Below are 17,847 nucleotides of genomic sequence, written 5' to 3'. Positions count from 1 at the left end.
TTTTTCCGTGGATTTACGTACGTTAAGCTTATTAAAAAAAGTAGTATGTTACAAGACCCAAATAATTTCTCGTGGAAAGCTTTCAAATGCAAGCTCACGACATAAAAATTTTGATATTATTTGCCTCTAATCATAATTGGTTTTTGAAAAAAAGTGACTTTTTCTACTAGCTTTTAGATGATTATCACGTTGTTATTTTATAGAAGCATATGGGTTGAATTAATTTTCCAATTTCCCTCTCTGAGAGGGGCTGCAGTGTCACGGTTGTCTGGTTCACTTTGTTAATAATGCCAGTTATACGTCCTTATTCGCTATAATACTTAACTTGCAAATGGAAAAGTTACAGCTTCATATCAAACATATATGCCTCCTAAGGATTATAGCAAAGTCTCCTGACAACAAAATAAAATTTGAAAAAAAAATTTATGCTAACACGTTTTCAAAATTCGTAGTTGCAATCCACTTCAATCTTCTTCAAGTTTGTCCATCCGTTCCTCAAGTTTTCCATTTTCTGTGTTATTTATCCCTTCCCTTAACGTTTTGGGTGGTTACTTTTTTTTTTGTTATCTCTCAGTTTGATGACAGTTCTCACTGTTGGAATTTTGGTAAATTTGATGACGCAGCTCCTCTAAGTCTTCTGTGGGATTATATGGCGTTATTTAATCAAAGGCATCGGACTTTATTCTCTCCTTGATCAAAAGGCATAAAAGTTGAACTATATTATAGTTTCCATCACCCATCATTTAATTTTGATTTGCAGACATAGATGAGTGTAAGACCAAAACTCACAACTGTAATGTGACTAGTGAGGAGTGCTATAACACTGAAGGATCCTTTGAGTGTGTCTGCAAGCAAGGGTATTTCAAAAATGGACAAGATAAATGTATAGGTATTATATGTATAAATAAATACATCTGTCAGAATTTTTTCAAACGTGGACTCTAGGTTTTCGCCTGTCACCGGGCGCAGCCCAGCTACAGAGTACAGGCCAAAAAATGTAGTGGGCTTGGCGTCTTGGTCGGCACACGCGGATAGCCCAGGGACTGCCCTAACCGGTGGGTGGATGGATCAGGGCTAGGGAGCAAAACTAGTGGGGTAGGGAGAGGCTATTTTGACATAACCTCTTCAGTAAGGAGTAGTGTTTACTAGAGGCTTTGACTGGCAAGTACCTTGTTGTTACTGTGCCCTAGCCAGCTGAATCAGCGGCGGGGCTAAAGTGCAGGTCACAGGTCACAGGTCAGGTCACAGGTTATAGGCCACAGGCCACAGGAAAGGTCACAGGTCACAGGTCACAAGCCACAGGTCAGGTCACAGGTCACGCAAAAAAAAAACAATAGGACACTGGACAAAACTGTTCTGGATTGACGTTTTTCTATACAAAAATAAAATCAGCCAAGGAACCTTGATGATATTTTTGTCCTTTAAACAATTAAATTCCACACATGGAATAATATTTTCATGCTGATCATACGGCATATCCAAACTTTCGTAAGGAAATCAAAAAGGTGTGCAAAATCATGTGATTTGTACGAAAAACAAATCACATGTTTTTCACTGTAAACGAAGTGTTGTCGTGTTATTAGAATGTCATCTCCAAATAAACCGTGCAGCCAAGATAACTTGGAACGAGCACCGTAATCCTTTGATACATCAGCAGTTTACAGAGTCAAAGATTCAAGTTGTAATGGCGGAATGCTCCCACCTAAGGCCCACGAGGCAAATCCAACAGAGGTTTTTCAAGCTGTTGTGCAACAGAACGTGAGAAAATGGCAAGCTCTTGGGAGAAGAGCCGAGAAATATGGTCCAGCAACTATTCGAGAGGCCCAAATAGCAGTGTCTGAAGTTCTTAGCCGACTACACTTTAACACAGCAGTATTTTGTGACTGGTACGAAGCGCCAGCAGCAGGCCGCCATCTTCAAAAGAGATGGAAGACCGATCTAGTGGCAATTAAGAAGAGTTTAGGACGTGGAAAGTCTGAAGAAAGTTGCCGTATTTCATGGTCAAATAAGTTTTAGACTGTCCTTAAGTTTTTCTTGCGTTTTCCCGTCGAATGCTTTTCAAAACATCCACAAACACGTCATGATATTCTTAACGCAACAACCCTTCGTTTTGAGATTCGTTTTTTCTAACAAATCACGTGATTTTGCGTACCTTTGTGATTTCGTTACCAACTTTGGTTACGCTGTAACGCAAGTCCTCCTTGCGTGATCAACATGAATATATTTTCTCATGTGTGGGATTTGGTAAAGTTCAGAACAGAAAAAATATAATTGAGGTTCCTTGGCTTGTTTTATTTTTGTATAATAAAATGTCAATCAAGAACAGTTTTGTCCAGTGTCCTATTGTTTTTGTGTGTGACCTGTGATCTGACCTGTGACCTGACCTGTGGTCTGTGACCTGTAACCTGACCTGTGACCTGCACTTTAGCCCCCCCCTCCCCGCTTCTTTATCCGACATGAAGAATATAAATCACAAGCAACCAGAATACAGGCTATGCAGCCATTCACTACAGCAATCGAGGCGTCAGTATAGCTTTTTTTTCTCGTTCAGCAAAACCAGCTGGTGGCTTCAAACAAGTTTATAACAACCGACCGAGGTAATAGTTTTTCTCCGTTGTTCTTGCTTTTGTAACTGCAGCGAAAATCCAAATTCACAGTAATTTCGACGGCTGTTACTTAAAAATTCTTTTTCTTCACGTTATCTGCCAGGTTTTTTAGCTCTCCTGCTGTGTAAATTCCTAGAATTTCGATGAGTTTTTAAAAGAATTCATCGCTACAATGTTTCGATTTTTCATTCATCCAGTCCAGGCGAGTCCGTTCGCGCGTTGACAGTTTTGATAGACTTGTGACATGTGAATAGCGGAAGTCCCTTGTCTTTTCCGGTTTGTTCTAACAAAATTCAACGAGATTTTGTGGGCGTTTTTAATAAAACAATTATTCCACTCGCGCTTGTTGGATATGAGATGATTATAGCCAACTCGGCGCTACGCGCCCAGTTGGCTATTTAACATCTCATGTCCAACGCGCCCTCGTGGAATAATTGTTAACTAGCATTTTGATTGGCTTCGCCGTTATAGTATATGAGCTATTATACCATGCTCTCCATATATGGTCTGTGTACGCGTCAGTTTAAAACTGGAAGCTAGCTGAGATTTTTTTTCGCGAAGGATAGAACGGCACCCAAAGCAAACTGTTTTAATTCAATTAATGCAATTTCATCGAAAGAAAAAAGACAAAAACAAACAAAAAAGCCACAAGAGCTTGTTTGAAAGTTTGTCGAAAAACACATGAAAACACATGGAACTAAAGTACCTTGACCAGCTACGAAAGAAGACAAGTGTTGTTTCTTCATGATCGCGAAGCCATTCGCCGATCGAGTCACTCGCCGATAGATAACTGCGGCTTGTTTATCCGACATCAAGAAGATAAATCATAAGTAACCAGCTACAAATACAGGCTATGCAGTCATTCACTAGAGCAATCGAGGCGGCAGTATAGTTTCTTTTCTCGTTCAGAAAAACCAGCTTGTGGCTTCAAACAACTTCATCTAAATCTAAATCTAAATCTAAATATCGTTATGTCGGCAAAATCGTTTGGGACATCACGCCAACTCTAAGACTTCATAACAAGCGATCGAGGTAATAGTTTTTTTCCGTTGTTCTTACTTTTATAACTGCACCGAAAATCCAAATTCATAGTAATTTCGACGGCTGTCACTTAAAAATTCTTTTCCTTCACATTATCTGCCAGGTTTTTTTTAGCTGTTCTTGCTGTGTAAATCCTAGAATCCCGATGAGTTTTTAAAAAACTAATGTTCATCGCTACAATGTTTTGATTTTTCATTTATGCAGTCCAGGCGAGTCCGTTGGCGCGTTGACAGTTTTGATAGACGTGTGACATGTGAATAGCGGAAGTCCCTTGTCTGTTCCGGTTTGTTCTTGTCGGGGAGATTCAACGAGATTTTGTGGGCGTTTTTAATAAAACAATTATTCCACTCGCGCTTGTTGGATATGAGATGATTATAGCCAACTCGGCGCTACGCGCCTCGTTGGCTCTCTTTCATCTCATATCCAACGCGCCCTCGTGGAATAATTGTTAAATATTTATCACAAACTGAATTTTTGGATTAGATACAATTCTATAGTTGTGATTTGCTTAACCATCATGCTATATGAACCATTAGACCATGCTCTTTAAAGCGAACTTGATATTTTAATAATAATAATAATAATAATAATAATAATAATAATAATAATAATAATAATAGTAATAATAATAATTGTAATTATTGTTGTTGTTATTATATTATTATACTTAATTTACCCCCCGCCCCCGCCCTTTTTGGGGCTTTTCAGGTAATATATCAAGTATAAGACACTGCGTTTTATTACCAGATGAAACATTGAAAAGAGAGTTGAAAATACGACGTGGCCAGGGGGGTATTTTTGACGAACTTCGAGGTGTTTCATCTGGTAATGAAACACTGTGTTAAATGTTCGATATTACTTTTCAAACAAAGTGATTTTATAAGGAGAAATTAAGGATTCAAAAATGAGCAGTTTTTCATCTGATTTCCAAACACTCATTAAGCATTAAGACGGAATCCACCAGGAAATCAAGTAATTTTAATTTTGAGTGGACAAAAACCTTGTACGAGAATAGTTTAAAGCATATTGCTTCTTTTTTTTTTACATTTTTCAATGGCTAAAGATATAATTAGTCATCTGTACTAACACCAAAGAAAATTTTTAACGGGAGCCCGAGAAAATGAATGTCAAATTTCACAAGGATTGTGAAAACACAGGTGTAATTCTGAAAATTTCATGTGTAAGATGTAATTTTGTAACATTTGACATTCATTTTCTCGGGCACTCATAGGAAATTTTCTTTGGTGTTACTACAGACGACTAATTACATCTTTAGCCCTTGAAAAACGTCAAAAAAGAATGCAATAAACTTTAAATTATTCTGATACGAGGTTTTTGTCCACTCAAAATTAAAATTACTCAATTTCATGGTGGATTCCGTCTTAATTTCCGTTGTATTTTCTTCATGGATTATTAATGAGTTTGAGAAGGATAATGGAACAAATGATTTCAATGGAACATAACATGGTCAAAAATGCCAAAAAGTAGGAGGCGAACCGGTTGGCAATTTTACAAGCGTGGCCGAGCATCAGCATTTGAATACGGGACAACCGAGAACAAATCCAGCCAGCAGTCAGAGCGGGAGTTGAACTCGGGGCCTCTGAAATACAAGTTCATCGCTCTAACAGCAGTGAATGGGAAAATTACAGCTTGGTGTCACAAAGACATGTCTCTCAAGGATTATACCAAAGTTTGCTACTTTGAAAAACTGTTGTGCTGACAAGTTTTCAAAAACCACAATTGCATTATCCACTTCAATTTTCTTCAAGTTTGTCCATCCGTTCCTCATTTTGTCCCTTCTTTTATTTTTTTGGGTGGTTATTTTTCTTGTTATCACTTAGTTTGGTGACAGTTCCCACTACTGGAATGTTGGCAAATTTCCCCAGTGACGCAGTTCAGTCCCCTAAGTCATCCGTGGGATTTCATTCGTGAGATTATGTGGTGTTATTCAATTGAATGCATTGCACTTTATTTTCTCCTTCGATAGGCGTAAAATTTGAACTAAGTCAGTTTGATAACCCATCATTTAATTTTGATTTGTAGACATAGATGAGTGTAAGGACAAAACTCACAACTGTAATGTGACTAGTGAGAAGTGCTATAACACTGAAGGATCCTTTGACTGTGTCTGCAAGCAAGGGTATTTCAAAAATGGACAAGATAAATGTATAGGTATATATATAAATATTTGTATTCTGGGTAGAACGTATTTCGTAGAGCGCTCAATTCATTTAATTGAAGAGCATTGACTATTAATAATCACAGGAGTTCAGGCCTCAGGAGTAATCATGGATCGTTTTTTTTTAGCACTGTAGCAATAAACGATCAATGATTACTCTTGAAGCCTGAACTCCTGTGATTATTAATAGGTAAATATATATATATTTAGTATATACACACTCAGTGATCTTGGTAATTCAAGCAATCTGATTGGTTAGCTATCTTGGACTATGACGTTATATTCACCGCGCTAGGCGGTGAATATAAACCAGAACAAAATCGCTGTCGTGAAATGGGCGTTTTGCCAAAGTTTCACAGTGAAGCCTTTTTGAAAATACACGAATATCCAAGTGCTTATGACTTGGAAGGCAAGAAAAGACTTCATGGTGTTTAAACAGCGTGATTTATTGTGAAGTGGTTTTACTTTAGCTGACTTTTTGTACGCTCGAAGCTATGTTTACCACTACAGAGGAAAACGAGGTCGCTTTGTCGCTGTTTTGTGATTTCGGGATTTTCTCGCAAGACCAATTTTTCCTATAAATAGAAGCTAATTTATGGAGAAAAGAGGAAGGCAAATATTTTCGAAAATTGTACTTGCCAGCAAGTTAAAAAGGCAAAGAACTTTGGAGATAAACATTGCCCACCTTGATCGTAGCCGCTGTTGACAGCATTTGCAAGAAGCGACAAAGAAAAATTTCTCATTCACGGTGAGTTGACAGAAACAAATAAAGCTCTACTTTTCTTCTCAGAATTGGGTAGTAATTTAAATTTTCGGCGTTTTCGTTTAAACCGTTGATGCTAAAGCTTACGTCAGAACATGAGCGAAAAAGTCGGGAAACTAGGCCGAGGGCTGTAGAGCGTTGACGGTTCATCACACGGCAGAGAAAATTTGCCGGAAAGTAATGTTCCAACCGACAATTTTTTTCATAACCAAGAGAGGGACATGACGTCATCAGTCACGTGATCAGAGCGTTTTGAATATTTTAGCTCGTTTTTAAAGTACATTTTTCGCCATAAATCTGCAAGTTTTTATTGTTTTTTTTTTTCTACAAATCTTTACACTGTATTACGCCGGAGTAATTATTATTCCAGTTTCAACGCAGAAGCAAACGAAAACTGAGCCAGAAGCTTAAATGTTGCGTAAATCGACTGATATTGCAAATTAAAATTGAAAAGGAGACCTACTTATGAGACTTTTGTAAAATCCTTTTTTCAACTTAACTGTTTGTTTGCCGAAATAAATATTCAAGGTTTGTCAATAAGGAGAACTTTCAAAGCTAAAAGGATGTATTTGGCGGCCATATTGTTTTTCTTCATTCTGGGGAGAGAGATCATGTAGCAGTTCTTCTAACGCTAAAAGCCAAATGATTTGCTACCCTAACCTAAAACAATAGAAATAAAGATAAACAATGTTGTGTTAATGTTTTCCGCGACCGATGAAAAGACGAGCAGGGAGAGAATCGTACGGTCATACTGTTCAGTCGGTGGCCGCGAGATCGATAGTTCGATCATAAACTTCTTTAACGTTCCCCGGCATGGACCAAGACTGAAAGAGTATTAATGGGTTTATTGTGAGCTTTACGTCTGGCTTCGATCAGTTAAAGATTTAATTCTACAGGGAAACCCGAAAAAAACATCCTCGAAAACTGTCAATCGCCATAGAGAAGGAATATATACCTCTTTTAAACAATCTCTGTCAACGCTTACTGGGGTGGTCCAGTGGATGGAAGAGTTCATTTAAGGTCGGTACACACTAGGCGACAAGTTGCTGCAACACGTCGCGGCGACAGATCACTCTGTGTGTACAGGTCGGGCGACTAGTTGCAGCAACAAGGTGAGGCGACACGTCGTAGCGACAAATCGCTTCGTGTGTGCTGGAGAATTTTTGTGAAAATCTTTGTCTCCGCAACATAATTTTGTCGCTGCAACAAGTCGCAAAAAATCAAATCAGACTGAATCTGTGCGACTTGTTGCGGCGACAAATTCTGTTGCAGCGACAAAGATTTTTCACAAAAATTCTCCAGTACACACGAAGCGATTTGTCGTTGCAACGTGTCGCCGCGACAAGTTGCTGCAACTTGTCGCCTAGTGTGTACCGACCTTTATAGTTCTAACGTATTCGGAAGGTCCGCGTTCGAATCCTCTTGAGGCAAGATTATCGTGACATTATTTTTTTTTTCTTTTTTACTCTATTTTTTACCTGTGTGGTGCATATAGGTAGTAACATAATTTGGCAAATTGAAAGCAAACTTTACAGGAATATAAATAATGCCATACGTATCATAGCGCACTGTTACCATTACCCAGTTCAAACGTCGAATTTCACATGTGCCTAATTTAATTCGCGAGGTAACTGCTTTGAGATGCGATGTCTGAATCAACAGTTTTAAATTAAATACGACTTTGCCGAATCTGCGACTGAATTGCAGTCGAAAATTCAACTTAGGTTCAACATTTGATTTAGAAGTCGCATTTCACATGTGATGTGCCGAATATAATGCATTAATTATAGAAACCCCTTATCCATATTGGGTAAAAATTTTTTCTAGAGACTGGGAATATTTAAACAAACGGATTTAAATTCGGCACGATTACATCCGACGTCTGAATCAACTGCCGTCTTTAATTATATTCTTCGACTAAAATAGGTGTTCGGCACTCATAAGAAATTCCACGTTTGAAAGGGGCCTAACATGACATAAGTTTCAGCTTAGTGGTTTGCAGGCTGTTCGTTATTAAGCTAGTTGATGTTGTTGTTGTTGTTTTTTTTTTCAGCAAGAGCAATTCCTATCTCTTTGTAAATCGATTTTATTAATCGGCTAGTACCACGACTTAAGAATCAGCCGTAATAGTTAATTCGGTATGTAACTGGACATGATTTGTATACAGAAAAGAGCGATCAATTTTCATCCACTCATTTCAATAAAAGCAAATGGCATCACTTCTCACTATAACGGGCAACCTCGAACCGTGACTTCGTCGTAAAAATTTGCGGAACCGAGGAAAAAAGAAAAAGCTAACCTTCCTGATCAAATTATTTTGTGGTTTAAACTCGAAGGTTTATATAGTGTAAAATAACTGCAATTTACTTTTACTGGTATAATTTGTAATAATAATAATAATAATAATAATAATAATAATTTTATTTATATAGCGCTAAAATCCAATAACATGATTACTATTATGATAATGCATGATTATGATTATGATTAACTTTATCATAATACTTCAATTATCCTGCCCCTAATATGGGGCTTTCAGGGATAATGAAACAAATGATTAAAATGGAACATAACATGGTCAAAAATGCTAACTGGTACTGAGGTAAACCAGTTGGCTATTTTACAAGCGTGGCCGAGGATTTGAATTCGGGACAATTGAGAACAAATCCAGACAGCAGTCAGAGCGGGACTTCCACTCGGGGCCTTCAGCTTGGTTTCAAACAGATATGTCTCTCAAGGATTACACCAAAATTTCCTAACAACAAAAATAAACGTTGAAAACCTCTTCAAAAACCACAATTGCTATCCACTTTAATTTCCTTCATGTTTGCCCGTTCTTTCCTCAAGTTTTCTATTTTTTGTGTTATCTGTCCCTTCTTCTAATGTTTTGAGTGGTTATTTTTTTGTTATCACTCACGGCAGTCTGATGACAGTTCCGAGTGTTGGAATTTTAGTAAATTTGGTCACACACCTCCTCTAAGTGATCCGTGGGATCATGTTGCGTTATTTAATTGAAGGCATTGCACTTTATTCTCTCCTTCAATGGGCATAAAAGTTGAACTAAATCAGTCTGATAACCTATCCATTAATTTTGATTTGCAGATAGAGATGAGTGTAAGACCCAAACTCACAACTGTGATGACGCTGTTGCAAAGTGCAAGAACACTGAAGGATCCTTTGACTGTGTCTGCAAGCAAGGGTATTTCAAAAATGGACAAGATAAATGTATAGGTATATTTATATATTTATCAAATACTGAATTATTGGATGATACAATTCTATGGTTTTTTATTGGCAAGATTAAACTCGAAATCATTTATTTATTTATTTTTATCCATCATTTTCGGAGGAAAGAATGGTGCCCAAAGAAAATTGTTTTAATTACCTGTTACAAGGTTAGAAAATTCAATTTCATCGGGAGACACAAGCTAGCTTTGTTTAAAGCATTCACGAGTAGGATGCATTTAAAGATACTGGTTTGTCTAAAATAGTACGTGTTTTTAGTAACCTGTACAGTAAGACTTTTTCGATGTTTTTATTCGTTTCACAGTCTAAAAATCTGTCAAATTGTTCGAAAGAGTTAATTTTAAAAGTATTTTAAGAATTTTTTTCATTTTATTCTTTTTTTTAGTGTTTTGATCTTACTCTTTGTAACTTATTTTAGTCGCAAAATTTGTGTAACTATATATCCTATACACGACCCCATCAGCTACCATACTCTAAATGTCAGCGTGCATGAATAAAGGTTTTGATTGATTTATTGATTGATTGATTCATTGATTGATGTGGATCACAGCCTGAATCTGCAACTTCTTTAGCACAAACTTTGCTACCTTTATACTGGTCTCTGGTTTCCTATTGGACTGGGGATATCTAGGTGACGTTTTGATATGCTCAAACTGGAAATCTTTAGCAAAGTTCTGATTTTCACCAAAGTCAAACCGCGACCAATTGACCGTATTGAGTCTACACTCTGTATCTGGCAGTCTGCATTTTGGGAAATGAGGTTTCAGCTAGCAATAGTCTCTTTGGAGGTCTTTGACCACAACACGCCCAGTTCAAAAAAGTTAGAATAGCGATCAGTGATAACAAGGTAATCAATACCGTTGAGCTTAAAGAGGTCTGACGAGATGCGTTGTCAGGGTCTTGTTGATATTTTGTTGCACACTAGAGGTTCTTTTTGTTGTGTTGGTTTGCAACTATTACAGACACTGCACCTAGAGATGAACTCTGGAATCGGCTTATACGCCAGTAGAAAGCTTAAAGTTACCTTAGCTTAGCCCTCCGCAGAAAGCCCTAGACACCCAGGTGGCTTGCATGTGTTTTGTCAATAACACATTGTCTCAAACTAAGTGTACCTCGATTCTTTAACTCTTTAACACAAAACATTCTGAACCGACAGTTCCTCTCTGAAGTTACAATACTCATGCAGAGAGGGGGGTGCAGCCGCCAAATTCTCTGGCCAGCCCTGCTTGATGACGGTTTCTAACGACTGAAGTACCGCATCAGTTTCCGCCTTAGCAGCCTTTATTTCGGACAAAGTTACTTGACGAATTGGCAGGTCCAAACTTTGCCATATTCATGTGCTCGGCTTCCACTTCGGTTGGTGACCTCATGTCACTGACATTCCACACGTCTTCCTTGACTTCTTCATTCTGATTGGTTGAAGGGAGCTAAGCTTTGCTAGACGGATCTGCATTATGTATCTCGATTCCTTTACTGTAAGCTATTTCCGATTTAAACGTTTGTAGCCGCAACATTCTTTACAACCTCTTGGGGGCAGTCAACAGACTCTTAAACATAATAGACTCCAAGGGTTTGTGATCAGTTGGAATAGAGACCTTTCTTCCATAGAAATAGCCCTCAAACCCCTCAATGCTGAAGGCAATTGAAAACAGTTCTTTTTTTCAATTTGGGTGTAGCTGACCTCAGTGGCAGTAAGTGATCTAGCTGCATATGTCACTGGATAACCATCTGCCTTGATTAGCTCTCTCAACGGCTTGGATAAGTCGGCTAGTTCAGGGGAGAACTTCTTCAGATAATTTACCATGCCAAGTACTCTCTAGTGGACACGTTGCCTGTCTTTGCGGGCCGGTATGTCATTAATGGCCCTCAGCTTGCTTGGATCACCGCAAAGACCCTCTGAAGATACGACGTGGTCCAGGCAAGTGACTTCGTTCTGTCTGAATTGCATCTTATCGGCATTCAACTTGAGGCCTTTCCGCTGGCAGCGGTTGAGCACCTCTCTTTACGGGTCATGATCTCCAAGGGCTTCCTAATCTGTATCCCCTGATCCAAAGACAAGGATGTCATCTGCTATAGCCTTCTACCCTCGTAGCTCTACAAGTGCCAAATCAATTCGCCTCTGAAATTTTTCCTGAGCTGGAGACAATACAAATACCTCAAGGTATTCCAAAGGTGGTTACAATACTGCATAATTCATATGATTGGATATGCAAGAACCAGAATTTTCTTTGGTGTTACTACAGACGACTAATTACATCTTTAGCCCTTGAAAAACGTCAAAAAAGAATGCAATAAACTTTAAATTATTCTGATACGAGGTTTTTGTCCACTCAAAATTAAAATTACTCAATTTCATGGTGGATTCCGTCTTAATTTCCGTTGTATTTTCTTCATGGATTATTAATGAGTTTGAGAAGGATAATGGAACAAATGATTTCAATGGAACATAACATGGTCAAAAATGCCAAAAAGTAGGAGGCGAACCGGTTGGCAATTTTACAAGCGTGGCCGAGCATCAGCATTTGAATACGGGACAACCGAGAACAAATCCAGCCAGCAGTCAGAGCGGGAGTTGAACTCGGGGCCTCTGAAATACAAGTTCATCGCTCTAACAGCAGTGAATGGGAAAATTACAGCTTGGTGTCACAAAGACATGTCTCTCAAGGATTATACCAAAGTTTGCTACTTTGAAAAACTGTTGTGCTGACAAGTTTTCAAAAACCACAATTGCATTATCCACTTCAATTTTCTTCAAGTTTGTCCATCCGTTCCTCATTTTGTCCCTTCTTTTATTTTTTTGGGTGGTTATTTTTCTTGTTATCACTTAGTTTAGTGACAGTTCCCACTATTGGAATGTTGGCAAATTTCCCCAGTGACGCAGTTCAGTCCCCTAAGTCATCCGTGGGATTTCATTCGTGAGATTATGTGGTGTTATTCAATTGAATGCATTGCACTTTATTTTCTCCTTCGATAGGCGTAAAATTTGAACTAAGTCAGTTTGATAACCCATCATTTAATTTTGATTTGTAGACATAGATGAGTGTAAGGACAAAACTCACAACTGTAATGTGACTAGTGAGGAGTGCTATAACACTGAAGGATCCTTTGACTGTGTCTGCAAGCAAGGGTATTTCAAAAATGGACAAGATAAATGTATAGGTATATATATAAATATTTGTATTCTGGGTAGAACGTATTTCGTAGAGCGCTCAATTCATTTAATTAAAGAGCATTGACTATTAATAATCACAGGAGTTCAGCCTCAGGAGTAATCATGGATCGTTTTTTTTTAGCACTGTGCAATAAACGATCAATGATTACTCCTGAAGCCTGAACTCCTGTGATTATTAATAGGTATATATATATATATATATATATACACACTAGTATATACACACTCAGTGATCTTGGTAATTCAAGCAATCTGATTGGTTAGCTATCTTGGACTATGACGTTATATTCACCGCGCTAGGCGGTGAATATAAACCAGAACAAAATCGCTGTCGTGAAATGGGCGTTTTGCCAAAGTTTCATAGTGAAGCCTTTTTGAAAATACACGAATATCCAAGTGCTTATGACTTGGAAGGCAAGAAAAGACTTCATGGTGTTTAAACAGCGTGATTTATTGTGAAGTGGTTTTACTTTAGCTGACTTTTTGTACGCTCGAAGCTATGTTTACCACTACAGAGGAAAACGAGGTCGCTTTGTCGCTGTTTTGTGATTTCGGGATTTTCTCGCAAGACCAATTTTTCCTATAAATAGAAGCTAATTTATGGAGAAAAGAGGAAGGCAAATATTTTCGAAAATTGTACTTGCCAGCAAGTTAAAAAGGCAAAGAACTTTGGAGATAAACATTGCCCACCTTGATCGTAGCCGCTGTTGACAGCATTTGCAAGAAGCGACAAAGAAAAATTTCTCATTCACGGTGAGTTGACAGAAACAAATAAAGCTCTACTTTTCTTCTCAGAATTGGGTAGTAATTTAAATTTTCGGCGTTTTCGTTTAAACCGTTGATGCTAAAGCTTACGTCAGAACATGAGCGAAAAAGTCGGGAAACTAGGCCGAGGGCTGTAGAGCGTTGACGGTTCATCACACGGCAGAGAAAATTTGCCGGAAAGTAATGTTCCAACCGACAATTTTTTTCATAACCAAGAGAGGGACATGACGTCATCAGTCACGTGATCAGAGCGTTTTGAATATTTTAGCTCGTTTTTAAAGTACATTTTTCGCCATAAATCTGCAAGTTTTTATTGTTTTTTTTTTTTCTACAAATCTTTACACTGTATTACGCCGGAGTAATTATTATTCCAGTTTCAACGCAGAAGCAAACGAAAACTGAGCCAGAAGCTTAAATGTTGCGTAAATCGACTGATATTGCAAATTAAAATTGAAAAGGAGACCTACTTATGAGACTTTTGTAAAATCCTTTTTTCAACTTAACTGTTTGTTTGCCGAAATAAATATTCAAGGTTTGTCAATAAGGAGAACTTTCAAAGCTAAAAGGATGTATTTGGCGGCCATATTGTTTTTCTTCATTCTGGGGAGAGAGATCATGTAGCAGTTCTTCTAACGCTAAAAGCCAAATGGTTTGCTACCCTAACCTAAAACAATAGAAATAAAGATAAACAATGTTGTGTTAATGTTTTCCGCGACCGATGAAAAGACGAGCAGGGAGAGAATCGTACGGTCATACTGTTCAGTCGGTGGCCGCGAGATCGATAGTTCGATCATAAACTTCTTTAACGTTCCCCGGCATGGGCCAAGACTGAAAGAGTATTAATGGGTTTATTGTGAGCTTTACGTCTGGCTTCGATCAGTTAAAGATTTAATTCTACAGGGAAACCCGAAAAAAACATCCTCGAAAACTGTCAATCGCCATAGAGAAGGAATATATACCTCTTTTAAACAATCTCTGTCAACGCTTACTGGGGTGGTCCAGTGGATGGAAGAGTTCATTTAAGGTCGGTACACACTAGGCGACAAGTTGCTGCAACACGTTGCGGCGACAGATCACTCTGTGTGTACAGGTCGGGCGACTAGTTGCAGCAACAAGGTGAGGCGACACGTCGCAGCGACAAATCGCTTCGTGTGTGCTGGAGAATTTTTGTGAAAATCTTTGTCTCCGCAACATAATTTTGTCGCTGCAACAAGTCGCAAAAAATCAAATCAGACTGAATCTGTGCGACTTGTTGCGGCGACAAATTCTGTTGCAGCGACAAAGATTTTTCACAAAAATTCTCCAGTACACACGAAGCGATTTGTCGTTGCAACGTGTCGCCGCGACAAGTTGCTGCAACTTGTCGCCTAGTGTGTACCGACCTTTATAGTTCTAACGTATTCGGAAGGTCCGCGTTCGAATCCTCTTGAGGCAAGATTATCGTGACATTATTTTTTTTTTCTTTTTTACTCTATTTTTTACCTGTGTGGTGCATATAGGTAGTAACATAATTTGGCAAATTGAAAGCAAACTTTACGGGAATATAAATAATGCCATACGTATCATAGCGCACTGTTACCATTACCCAGTTCAAACGTCGAATTTCACATGTGCCTAATTTAATTCGCGAGGTAACTGCTTTGAGATGCGATGTCTGAATCAACAGTTTTAAATTAAATACGACTTTGCCGAATCTGCGACTGAATTGCAGTCGAAAATTCAACTTAGGTTCAACATTTGATTTAGAAGTCGCATTTCACATGTGATGTGCCGAATATAATGCATTAATTATAGAAACCCCTTATCCATATTGGGTAAAAATTTTTTCTAGAGACTGGGAATATTTAAACAAACGGATTTAAATTCGGCACCATTATATCCGACGTCTGAATCAACTGCCGTCTTTAATTATATTCTTCGACTAAAATAGGTGTTCGGCACTCATAAGAAATTCCACGTTTGAAAGGGGCCTAACATGACATAAGTTTCAGCTTAGTGGTTTGCAGGCTGTTCGTTATTAAGCTAGTTGATGTTGTTGTTGTTGTTTTTTTTTTTCAGCAAGAGCAATTCCTATCTCTTTGTAAATCGATTTTATTAATCGGCTAGTACCACGACTTAAGAATCAGCCGTAATAGTTAATTCGGTATGTAACTGGACATGATTTGTATACAGAAAAGAGCGATCAATTTTCATCCACTCATTTCAATAAAAGCAAATGGCATCACTTCTCACTATAACGGGCAACCTCGAACCGTGACTTCGTCGTAAAAATTTGCGGCACCGAGGAAAAAAGAAAAAGCTAACCTTCCTGATCAAATTATTTTGTGGTTTAAACTCGAAGGTTTATATAGTGTAAAATAACTGCAATTTACTTTTACTGGTATAATTTGTAATAATAATAATAATAATAATAATAATAATAATAATAATAATAATAATAATAATTTTATTTATATAGCGCTAAAATCCAATAACATGATTACTATTATGATAATGTATGATTATGATTATGATAAACTTTATCATAATACTTCAATTATCCTGCCCCTAATATGGGGCTTTCAGGGATAATGAAACAAATGATTAAAATGGAACATAACATGGTCAAAAATGCTAACTGGTACTGAGGTAAACCAGTTGGCTATTTTACAAGCGTGGCCGAGGATTTGAATTCGGGACAATTGAGAACAAATCCAGACAGCAGTCAGAGCGGGACTTCCACTCGGGGCCTTCAGCTTGGTTTCAAACAGATATGTCTCTCAAGGATTACACCAAAATTTCCTAACAACAAAAATAAACGTTGAAAACCTCTTCAAAAACCACAATTGCTATCCACTTTAATTTCCTTCATGTTTGCCCGTTCTTTCCTCAAGTTTTCTATTTTTTGTGTTATCTGTCCCTTCTTCTAATGTTTTGAGTGGTTATTTTTTTGTTATCACTCACGGCAGTCTGATGACAGTTCCGAGTGTTGGAATTTTAGTAAATTTGGTCACACACCTCCTCTAAGTGATCCGTGGGATCATGTTGCGTTATTTAATTGAAGGCATTGCACTTTATTCTCTCCTTCAATGGGCATAAAAGTTGAACTAAATCAGTCTGATAACCTATCCATTAATTTTGATTTGCAGATAGAGATGAGTGTAAGACCCAAACTCACAACTGTGATGACGCTGTTGCAAAGTGCAAGAACACTGAAGGATCCTTTGACTGTGTCTGCAAGCAAGGGTATTTCAAAAATGGACAAGATAAATGTATAGGTATATTTATATATTTATCAAATACTGAATTATTGGATGATACAATTCTATGGTTTTTTATTGGCAAGATTAAACTCGAAATCATTTATTTATTTATTTTTATCCATTATTTTCGGAGGAAAGAATGGTGCCCAAAGAAAATTGTTTTAATTACCTGTTACAAGGTTAGAAAATTCAATTTCATCGGGACACACAAGCTAGCTTTGTTTAAAGCATTCACGAGTAGAATGCATTTAAAGATACTGGTTTGTCTAAAATAGTACGTGTTTTTAGTAACCTGTACAGTAAGACTTTTTCGATGTTTTTATTCGTTTCACAGTCTAAAAATCTGTCAAATTGTTCGAAAGAGTTAATTTTAAAAGTATTTTAAGAATTTTTTTCATTTTATTCTTTTTTTTAGTGTTTTGATCTTACTCTTGGTAACTTATTTTAGTCGAAAAATTTGTGTAACTATATATCCTATACACGACCCCATCAGCTACCATACTCTAAATGTCAGCGTGCATGAATAAAGGTTTTGATTGATTTATTGATTGATTGATTCATTGATTGATGTGGATCACAGCCTGAATCTGCAACTTCTTTAGCACAAACTTTGCTACCTTTATACTGGTCTCTGGTTTCCTATTGGACTGGGGATATCTAGGTGACGTTTTGATATGCTCAAACTGGAAATCTTTAGCAAAGTTCTGATTTTCACCAAAGTCAAACCGCGACCAATTGACCGTATTGAGTCTACACTCTGTATCTGGCAGTCTGCATTTTGGGAAATGAGGTTTCAGCTAGCAATAGTCTCTTTGGAGGTCTTTGACCACAAC

General features: G+C 37.7%; 1 long non-coding RNA gene across 1 annotated transcript; it reads left to right on the top strand.

Annotated features, from left to right (window-relative positions):
• The first annotated feature begins 5,694 nt into the window (after positions 1 to 5,694).
• On the top strand, positions 5,695 to 12,996 carry LOC140930502 (uncharacterized). Its single transcript, XR_012164856.1, has 3 exons — positions 5,695 to 5,819; positions 9,692 to 9,820; positions 12,866 to 12,996. It is a non-coding gene; the product is annotated as an uncharacterized lncRNA (long non-coding RNA).
• The last annotated feature ends 4,851 nt before the right edge of the window (positions 12,997 to 17,847 follow it).

This window comes from Porites lutea, chromosome 3, assembly GCF_958299795.1.
Source record: "Porites lutea chromosome 3, jaPorLute2.1, whole genome shotgun sequence".
In the NCBI taxonomy this organism is placed as follows: Eukaryota; Metazoa; Cnidaria; class Anthozoa; order Scleractinia; family Poritidae; genus Porites; species Porites lutea.
Note: the sequence above shows the minus strand (reverse complement) of the source record. Positions and strands in the feature narration are given on the sequence as shown.